Raw genomic sequence first — 12,349 nt, 5'->3', positions numbered from 1 at the left:
TCATTTACAAATTTAAGGCACTTGAATATTATCATTCTGGAACAATATAATGGTGCACAGAATGGCCAAACTATTCCAACTACCATAGCTGCTTTAGTGTTGTTACTCACAGTGCACCAAAGAGAGTATTTTAACCTGTTTATTGTATTTGTGTGATGTATTGCAGTTGCACAGGCTGTGTTGAGAGTGTGGGAGATTACAGCTTACAGCAGAGGAAACAGCTTCCAGTCCTGGAGGACATTTAGAGTACACACTGCCTCAGGAAAGACCACCAGCATCTGCATGGATTCCACACATCCATGCCACAGTCTATTTGAACTTCTCCCACGTGACAAACGCTTCAGAACCATTCCCAAATGGATCTCGAGTCTCAGAGACAGTTTCATCCCAAGAGCTATAAACGCACTCAATCAGTCCATCTAGTGCTCCCAGTAGAACTGTTTGTACTTATAATTTCAATTACCTCACTGTAAAAGAGTACTACAACTGTAATACTGCACAATCTGAGCCACTTTATGAACCATTTGCACTATCTGCACTGTATGTACATGTTTATGGTACTTATGCTTTCATATTGTATATTTTTCATAGTGTTTTATTGTATTTTTTTATCATTTTATAAGAAAATAAGTTTATGGAGGAGTTGCATATTGAATTTCATTGTGCCATGCAATGACAGTAAAGGAATCCAATTCAAAAGAAGAGAGTGTGTATTTACAGATGATTATGACTGGTTCCTTAGTCGATTTAGATTTCCAAGAACAACAGTATCCTCTTGGAGCGGTGTGCTGTTAGAATACTAGGATATATACTTGATATAATTTTTATGATGAAATGCACTAAAGTATGTATATTACATTTTACAGATAAATTAACTTCATTTAAATAATGTATACTGTTAATAATTAAACATGTGGGGGCACGGTGGTGCGGCAATAGTGATGAGCTGGCACCGCATCCAGGGATTATTCTTGCCTTTTGCTTTGACGTTGACATCTGAACATTTCTTTCGTATTTTGGGCATTGTGCAACTTTCTGAACTTGAACTTTTGAGTGCCACTCCATCAATTTAGTTCTGTTGCTCATACCACTGCCTAAACCACCAAATTGTACTTTTTTTTGCCTCACTTCGCACTTCGCAATCCATGAACTTCTTCTTTTTTACACACGCTTTTCCCATTGTCTTTTAACAAAACACTGAACAGAAGGGGACATTTATATTAAGTTATATATTCAAATATGCAAAATTCTGGGAGGAGTCACGGTGGAGCTGTAGACGTGTACATGTTTTTAAAATTCATGTTGATTGAGATTTATAAAGGGGAAGTGCATGGAACTTTGCTTATGCACAGCTTTATGCACCTGAATTTTTTGTGTGTACACACATTTCTGTTTTTGTCCATATGCCATGTTTTAGTGTAAATTCTACACATGTCGTTATACATGAGGCCCTTGGTCTTGACTTGGTCTCACTATTATTTGGACTTGGACTTGATGGCCCCAGCTCATCTTCGACTCAGCCTTAACTTGATATTTACTAATTTGGGTCTTGGACTTTTCTTCGTCTATGGCACCATGTTGTTGTACGCTAGATCTTTTAAAGACCCAACAAGCAAATGATGGCTATTTTCCTTTTTCAATGACAACAGGAAATGACTACTGTACATCTGATTTTGCTTTTCTCATTTTTATGTGTTTAATATTTTAAGAGACTTGTTTTAGCTGCATCAGCCAATATATGGGTTTATTTTAATTCTAATACAGCTTCCCACGTGCAGCTTTTCTCATTGTCCACCACCCAAAGGGAATGGCTCACTAAATATAACAACATTTACCTTAAATGTAAAGATTTAGGTCACCTCTCAATTATAATTTTGCAATAACTGTGGAAAAAAACTGTTGTCACTTGGCTTCCTTCTGGGACCCACAGTAATAAACTGATATCCCATGCTGCGACATATTAAGTTTGGTCGAGTGGGAATGCAGACTCCTAGATGAAGGGTTTGAATTGAAAACCAACAATGTACTGTAGATGGGGCTAAGCTGTCTTTCTCAAGTCAAGTCGGGTCAAGTCAAGTGGCTTTATTGTCATCCCATCCATACACCATATTGCACCATACAGTGGCGCAAAATAACGTTTCCCAGGACCACGGTGCAACATACACAAAAACACAGGATTAGTGCAAAACAGGTAAAGAAGTATATGATACTATAAACAGTCAGATATATAAATAATAGGAAACTGAATAGATGGTAATAATAATTTCAGCATTTATCCAAATATTTTGGGTTGAAAAAAATGAATTTGGTTGACCACTCTCTCCAGCCATGCTCCTGCATTCCAGCTCTGAGAGCAGATGGAATGGCAGTCTGGAAACACCACTGCGTGTAAGTCTACAAGTAAACCCTCACATTGACATATTAAAATATGATAATAGATATACAGAAAAGATAACTGCATTTTAGCCTTTTTTTTAACATTATGAGATCCTGCAGATCATTTGCCGACTTTGTACCATCTCTATTTTATTTTGATGGCTGTTAAGTTCCAATAAATTTCATTCAACTCGAACAACTTAAAGGTCCTTTTTGTTGCAAATATTTGTGAAGATGTTGCAATCCAGGATGAAGCAGGTGTACTTTTTAATTAAAAAAGAAAATATTGCAAGGAGAAACATATTATTTCCAAGAGTTTATTATTTTTAAAATACATTAGGTAAAACATTACTCCCTGATTGCTGCCATCATTCAAGCTAAACTGACAGAGACACAGTTATATAAATAAACAATCCAATTTTATACAAAAAATATAAATCTATGGAAAAAGTGTTAAATCACAGCAGTTTCAATTCGACCAGCTGAGATAATGTAGGAAACTGGGAGTACATTAAATATTTGTACAATAAAGAAAATATTTTTAAAAAGTCATGTGAAAGAGACATTCCATTTTAAGTTTGTCTATTTTTTTAAACTGGTATCAAAACCTTCATGCCAACTTTGAATCTGCATTGCTAACTTAGATATAGAGTAAATAGCTAGGGTTTATGTTTAAAATTCAAATCCAAGTTTAAATAAATTTGCTTTGCAGATAGAAACATTATTTTTAGAATATTTCAGATATAGTTGATTGCTTGGTACATTTTTGCTTGTTATTAGGCTTAAAAGGTGACTGGTCTGCTTTTTTGTAATTTAACTTGTTTATTTTCATTTCTGGTTATTTTTTTCCCTTAAGAATATTGGAGTCATCAACAGTATTAAAGGCCATTTTACTCAGAAGCTTAGATACAGAATATAAAAAAATCACCAAAAATCTTTAAGTAAGACTGAAGACTACATCGGTTCATTTTAAAAGAACACATGAAAGTGCGCACCTTATTGCTTATGACCCCGTCATTTTTTTCCTTGGTATGGTATCTTTACTATTTGAATTACTGTAGTAGTTGACATTTTTATTCTTGAAAAAGAGGAGCATTGCACAAACCACTTATCCGAAGGGGCATTCACAAAGAGTGCAGTTTGTTTTCCAAATCACTTATTTTGAGATGTTGTTTTACAGAATATTAAAACAATTAAAAGATGCATTTAAAAAACTTTGCTCTCATCTGCCTCCTTCTTCACTGCTGGGCTTGACAGTTTTCCTTGTCTGTGATTTTTCTTTCTAAGTCTTTAACAGCCATGATGTAGTAGAATGGTGGCGCAAAGCAGGAATGGGACCAACAATAAACTGGCCTGTGATTTCAAGCAGGTGCCGGCCCCTTTGGTTGTGGAGGATGAAATTGTGGCGCTTGATGATGTACTGTTGCTTGGTGATGTACTGTTGCTTGGTGATGAACTTTTGCTTAATGCAGACATCAAGGTGGTATGTGATGTTGACACCATGCTGCTTACTGTTGAAGCCGAAGATGCGGTGCTAGCGTTAGTGGTGGTGCTGCTGCTCTGACAATCCACCTGCAAGAAGAAAAGCAAGACCAAACATGAGGTTATGTGGCAGTATTCCATCCCAGTTCTCAGCAGCATGAAATCTGACATTAACATTTCACTAAATAGACATTATTTGAACGGCTTGATAAGTTTCACTTTTATCAATTTGCTAACAATGTGCTTCAGTCTAAAACCATTGTCTGTGTCTGCTACAATTCTGAAACACTGCAGTCTCGAGAAAACAAACTTGATCTTGCTTGCTCATCCACATGCCATTCTATTAGCTTACCTTTCTATCACATGGCTGAAGGGGGCTGAAGCAGGACAGGCGCCTCTGAGGTGCCCTCGTGGTCATGGGCCGATGCTTACACATACCCACACTCACACTCTTCATTCAGTTTCCCAACCAGCTCCTTGAATACAAGTTTGTCAAAACCAGTGCTGGCAATGCTGCCATGAATGGGGCAGCCATCCATCAAGGCAAAATTTAGAGCCATCAGACCACCTCTATGGGATGGAGGAGGACATGCTCCAAAATGGGGGGCACATGCAAACAGTACACTGCTGTTAACCACGTCTCAGCCAGATCTGCAAGCTTTGTGATGTTTTTTTATGCTTGCTTTTATTTTTGATAGTTTTCTAAGGCTGGCAATTTCCCATTATTACAGACATCCAAAATGGACAATCTATCATGATTTGATAGTGGATGGTAAAATAACACGTTGGGATAGTATTGTAAAAGGATGATAAGACCATCAGCTCTTCTGATATTTTTGAGAAAAAGCCAAGCTTTGTTTTTGGACTGTTTTTTCTTATTTTGATAGCTACTTAGTTCGCTGTTTTTGGAGGTCTCTTTGCACTGTGTTTTTCCCATTTCTTGGAATGTTTTTTCTGTGCTTTTTCTTTTGTTTGTTTTCTTTATGAATGTGCACCCATTAGTTATTTCTTTAAATAGGCAGGTACCCACTCTGACTGCAACAAACCCACACAAGACCGCTGCATGCATTTTATTCTCAGATCACATAGGCCCATGAGGGCTTTTTAACACCATGTGATGTTTTCTTTGTCTTCCTGTCTGTTACTACTAAATCCTGTCCTTTGGATATTTCCTATCTTCAGTGGACTTTTGTAAAGGAACAGAAGAAGAGGGTATGGCTTCACTAAAAAGGCAGTCGGGTAATAGCAGCAGTGCTAACAGAAATGCTTCCATTCCCCATAAATGTGGAGAGAAGAGTGCTGGTGAGGTGAGAAATTCAAGCCAATGTAGACAAAAAGGGCTGTGATTCACCAAATAAATGAAAAACCAAAGAATTATAGACACAGAGGTCAAAAGCACATGATGTGATGATATAACAATGCTGTTGGCAATGACAGCAAAGCAATACGCAAAGATAGAGAACCCGAATAATATGTCAAGAAATGGATGTCTCCCGATTACAGTTTCATCTGCAGAATGAAATGTACATAAACAGCACAATGTGTATACAGTCATAACATTAACCAACCCTCTTAATCCAATTCCAGACCACAAATGGGCTATAATCCATGCTGATGAGATACAAGGCAAGGCCCAACTCTGGACAGGGCACTGCTCTATTGCTGTTTCGACCATAATGCGCCCACACTTGCACAGAAAAAATGTACAATTGTTAACTAAAAAATATGCAATTGTTTAGAAATGTGAGAGGAAACCCCCATCAAACTGTCATAAAGATAGTTTTACTAGATTATGTACAGACACAGCGAGTATTATATGAGAGGTTGCAATGGCTGAGACAACTAAGAAGAAAGGGAACTGTATAGAAATCGTGCAATGACTCTATTGGTGATGTAATTTGATGTAGATTAAACAAAATGACATCTGATGACAACAGCCAAGAAGACTGATAGTAGACGGTTAAATAAAAGAATCAAAATGATCCCTTTGCAGCTTTTATGCTGTCTGGGCTCTAGGTTTTTGCCATGCTGCTTATTGTTAGTACAATCTGAACTTCTTTTCAACAAATGCATTGCTGCTCCAAACGTCATCATTCTCAAACTTGCTTTATCTAAATAAGGGTGGTTGAGGCTCCAGGTCTATATGGGCAACACTGGTCACAAGGTGGGAAATAGCTGTAGACTGGGTGCCAGCCCATTGCAGGCCTCACTCACTCCCAAAATCACACTTGTACATGGACTAGTTTGGAATCACCAGTTAATGTAACCTGCACATCTTTTGAGGATGTGGAAGGAAAATCCATGCAGACATGAAAGGAAGATTAAAAGTCCAGTAACAGTGCTAACCACCAGGATAATGTGCTGCCCACAAGCTGCAGTTACAAATTTTAAACATTTTTATATGCATATGGCACATGAAGCAAGCTTTAAGAAAGCCTACTAACCTCTTGGTTAGCTATATTGTCCTCATATGGCACAGATTCTAGTGTTCCTCCTGACTACAAAAACTGATATTCGATAACTGAACATGTACACACTTCCAAGGTGATCAGGCTGGAAATTCTGACTGAATCACATTACTAGGAACTCTGTTTGAATAGTGGCACATGAAGCTGAAATTCTGTATTAAAATGCCATGTCATGTCATTCTAAACCAACTAATCCCTTGGTGCTGGAGCCTGTCCCAAGTAACAGAAGATGTAAGGCAGGAACAAACACTGGACAGGGCACCAGGGCATCACAGTGTATTAAAATGGTGTTTATTTTATCCCTACACCTGCTACTGTACAGGACGCTAATCTATCAGAGGGCATACAGTATAAGCAACAGATTTTTCAACATTTTTGAAAATAATTTAAATAATGTCTTGTTGGCATTTCCATGTTGTTCTGTTCTTCCTCATTTCTTTCTACATGTCTTTTAATTTTTGCATTCAAGTGAAACTCATAGATCAGATGATAAACTGAACATAACAATTGTGCTAATAGGAAATAACAAAGAAGTTACTATGATCTGTGTTCTGGAACAAGCCAATAACCCCTTGTTGTGATTGCTCTTTGAGAAGGAAGCACCAGCATCCTACAGCTTTTATTATATAGCAGTCACTGTGTAAAGCCAATTAAATGATGGAAAGTAACCTGAAACATATCGGCCAACTCTGGAGACCTTTAGATTGCTGGTTAACCAGTCTGCTTGGTTGACCAATGTGTATTTTGGTGGGAAAAAGGTGAATGGGTTAGCAATTGTTTTTGAGTTGTCAGTATAGTTTCTGGCTAACACAACTAAAACCGTAAAAAAATGGCAGGCATGAGATACACACGCTCTGGATGTGCTGAAAGCACCTTGTGTACCGAGACTATGAATGTACCACACAAACTCTTTTCATTGCTGAGCCACCTCAGATATCTTTATGTATATACAATGGGAGGTCTTAACTCTACTATTTCAATTTATTAAAACTGAGTTAAAGTATGTTATCATCAGTTCTCAGGTTGGCACACATCTCAGGGATAATAAAGCAGTTTTGCTTCATTTACCTTACAGATTAATATCACTTTGCACATTTAAACATGCCTGAATAATTAAAGTAATTTCCATCTTTCATTTTACCTAGATTTTTTTTTTTATTTACAAGACCGGTATTTCCTAAACCACATTCACTTTACAAGATACCTTCCACACCTCAAGTAAGTAAGTGAGTTCTCAATGTTCATAACAATGGAACCAACTATGTGTGATTTGTTAAGGACATGAATTGTGTCTTGAGAATTTTTTCATAATTTTCTTCATAATTTATTAGTTCTGGAGCATATACAGTATCAATTTAGTAATGATCAAGGAAGTGTTAACCTAATTAGTATCTATAGCAAGGAAAAGGTGATCACTTAGAAAACTGACACAGCTGTTTTTTGTTCTTTTCTATTTTTCAGTAGATTATTTATTTTACAGATTAACATTTTAAAATTAGAACAACACAGAAATGTGCATATCCAGCATGGTTCACCTTGCACAAATACAGTGTTCTGATCATATTTATGCCAGTTGTCTTCTAGTGATTCAGATGTGCTGGAAAGATGACCAACACCACATACTGCTCATCATGCTTAACTCTTAAAAACTGCGGTTCTTTAATGGCACTTTGCTGGGCTGTGTGTTTCCTCCTAGACCTACTTGTCAAAGAACCGTTTCCTTCTGAGAAGGGTTCTTTGTACATAAAATTGTTGTTTTATTTTGGAAATTGAAAATGGTTCTTCAAATATGCAAAAAACAGAAATAATTAATGCATGGTAAGCTTTCTAGCAGGATACTGAGAGACCAAAAAAACCTCAACTTGGATTTTGTTATTGTATGCAGCAAGGATCATTTAAAAACTTTTTATAGATTTAAATACATAAAGGTTCTTTCTAGGGCCTTCATGAAGATGGTTCTTTTTGGGAAGAAAAAATGGTTCCCCTATGGCAGCGCTTCTTGGCCTGTGAACTATGGTGGCATTGCAGGTTGGCCGACCCCAGACAAAACACTAACCCCCCAAAGTTGCTTTGACAATCGTGTGCGATTCACTGAGCTGGATCAGGTGAGCTGCGAATACAATGGCACATGAAAAACTGGATTGTGATACCACAAAGGTTGGAAAACCACTGCCTTATGGCATTGCTCTGAAGAACCACTTTGGCATTTTTTAAGTGTAGGCTGCTTAATGGTTAAGACCACCAATAGGTAAAACATGACAGACACAGGCAGAATGACCTAGTAGATGAGAGCCTGAGTTGATATTCTATCGCCACTGGTTCAGATTGCACCACTGCCAACTAAGTTCTGTCATTACTGTACCACCTACTGAAAATACATTGTAGGATAATTCATATAAACAGCAGTAAAATTCATACATTCAACATTATACCAAGAATCCTAAAACTGCCTTCAGCATAGATCTTTTATTTTGCAAATAAATTACTTATAAATGTTAATGTAGCGATAAAAGTGGACGTGCATGAGTGCGTTCCCCGCAGTTTCAGAAACTGAGTGGATGGATGGAAACTGGCCTTATACTGACGTTAAACAACAAGCTAATAATGTGAGCTTGCGCTGCTAACCCGGGCGTGCTTTATATCGTCCTTCTTTCTCATTGTACCGGTTAGACTCGCAAGCCTGCGCTGCCTTCCTCCGCTTTTAACAACTGACTGACCCTTTGGGACTGCTGTGGAACTGTAGAACACTAGACTGTTTCTATTTGGCGTTTTTTATCAGCTGTAGTGCCTCGGTGCATTTAGGAAATAACGAGTCATCCAACATTTTTATAATATTCCGATTTTGTTTACAAAGTTCCGAATCATGGAAGCGCTAATCGATCAGAAAACCAGCGCGCCGCCACATTACCGGTTTATTTAGGACCCTTTCACACTTGAGCGTTTGTCTAGCGTTTTAGATCAGTACGCTTCTAACACGTTACCTACCGTTATTTTCCGTTTCACATAGCATTTTAGCAAGGAGCGGTTTAGGAAACGCCTAGATGCGGCAGTTTTCCGGTGGTTTCAGTCGAACAAGCTTAACGGTGCCAACAGGGCGTCGATCTTTCACAGAGCACAGACACTTACTCGTCTTTGAAATTCGCGTGTACGTTAGCGGTACGTCCCAACCAAGGGAAGAGCTTGCATACTCCACACATTTTGTAACTGAGCCTGGACTGGAAGCTTGGACTGTGGTGCTGTGAGGCTGCTTCGTAACCGTGCCTCCCAAAAGTCGGAAAGCTGTCTTAAGGTGGTGAAACAAATTTGGCAACAGATCCGATTCCATTGCCGTTATTTATCAATATGAGCAAATAGCACCCTTTCATACACTTCTTACCTTTTTAATAATGTAATATCGCGATTGAACCCGGACCTTACACCATAATAAAGCAGCTATTGAAACTGGAAAGACGAGTTCACTAAAACTAGACCTGAAAAGCCAGATCCCAACTCCCGGTTCTGCCGGTAAAGTATTTTATTTTTTAAAAGCAGAGAGATACTGCGCGCGCAGCAAATCCGGTTCATCGATCTCCACCTTAACCCCAATAACTATGCCTTGTTTCGTTATCCGGTTTTTATTATCTGACATCCAGTCCGGATTGTTTACCGAGATCGTACTAATAAACCCATACTTGTCGCGACCCTGTAATGAAAAAGCGGTTTAGAAAGTGGAGAGAAGAACATATACTGGGATTTTACTTTGTACTCGTTAATGCGCGCTGAGTTAGATGCACTCCAACATCAATGCATTTTCTGAACGCGTCAGACCTGAGATGCTGCAGCCGAATGACGCTTATTACCGGCCACTGTGGATTGTAACAATCGAATACGGAATTTTGAGGGGTGGGTAGATTGATTACTACCTACATCGTCAAAGGCGATATTCTATATGTGAGCATTACAGGTCTGTCCAAAACAGTAACCAGTTTTAGAAGTTCGATATTACAGGTAAACGTGTAGCTTTGTGTACTACACATTCAGTTTTCTTGGTAGGCATTAGGCACGGATTGGACGTTGTTATATACATCAAGCAAGCTTTTTCTATCGAATCGCTTATTTGCTCACAAAAAGACGTTCGTTTGAGATTATGAACCTTTGTTTTTATGTGCCAGTATCCGCATATTTTTTTAAAAACATTCTCAATGCTTTGACTGTTATTTTTCATACTATGCAGTAAGTCAGTGGAAAATTCATAATGACGCTGATCTTTAATTGCTGCATTGTCTTATTTGTCTTCTGCGCGCGAAAGTATACCTTAGTTAGTATACAGTTTCGAGCGTGCAAAAAGGGAGACAGAGCGACGATGTACAGTTGATCCGAGAGAAAAAAAAATCTCTATGATGCCATACATCCATTCTCCGAAACTTCTTATTCCATCTCAGTCATACGGGCAAAGCTGAAATTAGCCGTAGACTGGGTGCCGATCTATTATGGGGCACACGCACGCACCTACATTTACCCACTTTCAGCCGCCAGATACCCTAAAATCGTCTTTGGGATGAGAAAGAAAAACCAGAGTGGACTATCCGAAAAAAAAGTTTAGAACGGGCGAAGTGCACACAGCCAATTACGAAGAGACAAGATTTGAACTCCGGACGTGTGAGGCAACAGCGCACACCGCTCTTTTCATGTTTATTACTGTTAAAATATGCAATGAACACCTGTTAGCTGTTCTAGTCTTAACCGATATGGATGGCTTCCTTTCAGTTAAGCAATAAAAAGCAACGGTTTATTACGTGCTTTTATTTTATTTCTCATATGCTACTACCGAGTGCGACCAGAAAGGCGATTATGAAAGATGCGAATAGAGATTTAAAAAAATCATCTTTACGAAGCAAGCGCTTTTTCAATTCATCAAAAACTGGAGTGCGTGTGGATTTTGAAGAAATAGTCAGCAAGCGTTTTCATCGCAGAAATAAGCATTCAGCGCGCCACAATCTGCTCGGTCGATGAGTGGGGTAAGAGGAGCGTGCTGGGGGACTTGGGAGGGCTTCGGGTGACGCTTAAGTGTTTCATGCCAATAATTATTGAAAGAAAGAAGATTATGGGTAATATCAAGTAATTACCAAAGAAACAAAAAATCTTAATGAAGAAAGAAAGAAAGAAAGAAAGAAAGAAAGAAAGAAAGAAAGAAAGAAAGAAAGAAAGAAAGAAAGAAAGAAAGAAAGAAAGAAAGAAAGAAAAACAAATTCCAAGAATTTTACATTTATAGTATTAATCAAATAGTTTGTAGTGGCTACACTGCACCCAGACACAGACAATGTTTTTTAAATAAAATTAATATGAGGCTTTTCAGATATGCAACTATGCGCACGTAAATGTACAGTATTGTCAAATTTAAGTTAGATTTAAGTAATAAAGTCAAAATGTATTTATTGATAATGACTTCGAATAATTCGAATTGCCTGCATCAGAAGAGACAGAATGCATCGAAGTAAACTTGAATGCAGGTCCATTGTTTAGAAGTAACACAGCAGTAACTCAGAAGTAACTCCTGTTGAGTTCTTCTACTAGTAAGACAAATAAATGCATAAAAGCAAAACGTAAAAAAATGAAAAACAGTTCATCATACCTGTACTGGAATATAGGCGGCCAGGACAAGTAATCCCAGGCATACAAGGGTCACTTTGGTCATTTTTCCAGGATCTCTTTATCCACAGCTGTTCTGATTTTTTTCGACGCGACAGGTGCGGCGCTCTAGGACTGATGCTGTTAATTCAGCTGCCTGATGCGACTTTATATCAAGGCTGCTGAGTGACGTAGCACCACTTGATTGATTGCTGTCCATAGCAATAGCCAGATGTACGTCGGTCTGTTTTACCTGAGAGTTTTTTTTTAATCTTTACTAACTACTGGGAAACAAACAAAACGTGCAATTCACCCTACCGTGCTTTCGTTACTTGAGCGTCATCGAATTTTTCCCTTAAGTCAGATCAACGTAGAGCAAGAGTTTGTAAAATAATAGCTGAATATGTAAAAGAATT

At 38.2% G+C, this 12,349-nt stretch overlaps 1 long non-coding RNA gene across 1 annotated transcript; it reads right to left on the bottom strand.

Annotated features, from left to right (window-relative positions):
• Positions 1–2,679: 2,679 nt before the first annotated feature.
• LOC127527020 (uncharacterized) lies at positions 2,680–12,141 on the bottom strand. Its single transcript, XR_007934373.1, has 3 exons — positions 11,938–12,141; positions 3,851–3,948; positions 2,680–3,814 (listed from the first exon to the last, which is right to left on the bottom strand). It is a non-coding gene; the product is annotated as an uncharacterized LOC127527020 (long non-coding RNA).
• Positions 12,142–12,349: the final 208 nt, after the last annotated feature.

Source organism: Erpetoichthys calabaricus, chromosome 3, assembly GCF_900747795.2.
Source record: "Erpetoichthys calabaricus chromosome 3, fErpCal1.3, whole genome shotgun sequence".
NCBI lineage: Eukaryota > Metazoa > Chordata > Cladistia > Polypteriformes > Polypteridae > Erpetoichthys > Erpetoichthys calabaricus.
Note: the sequence above shows the minus strand (reverse complement) of the source record. Positions and strands in the feature narration are given on the sequence as shown.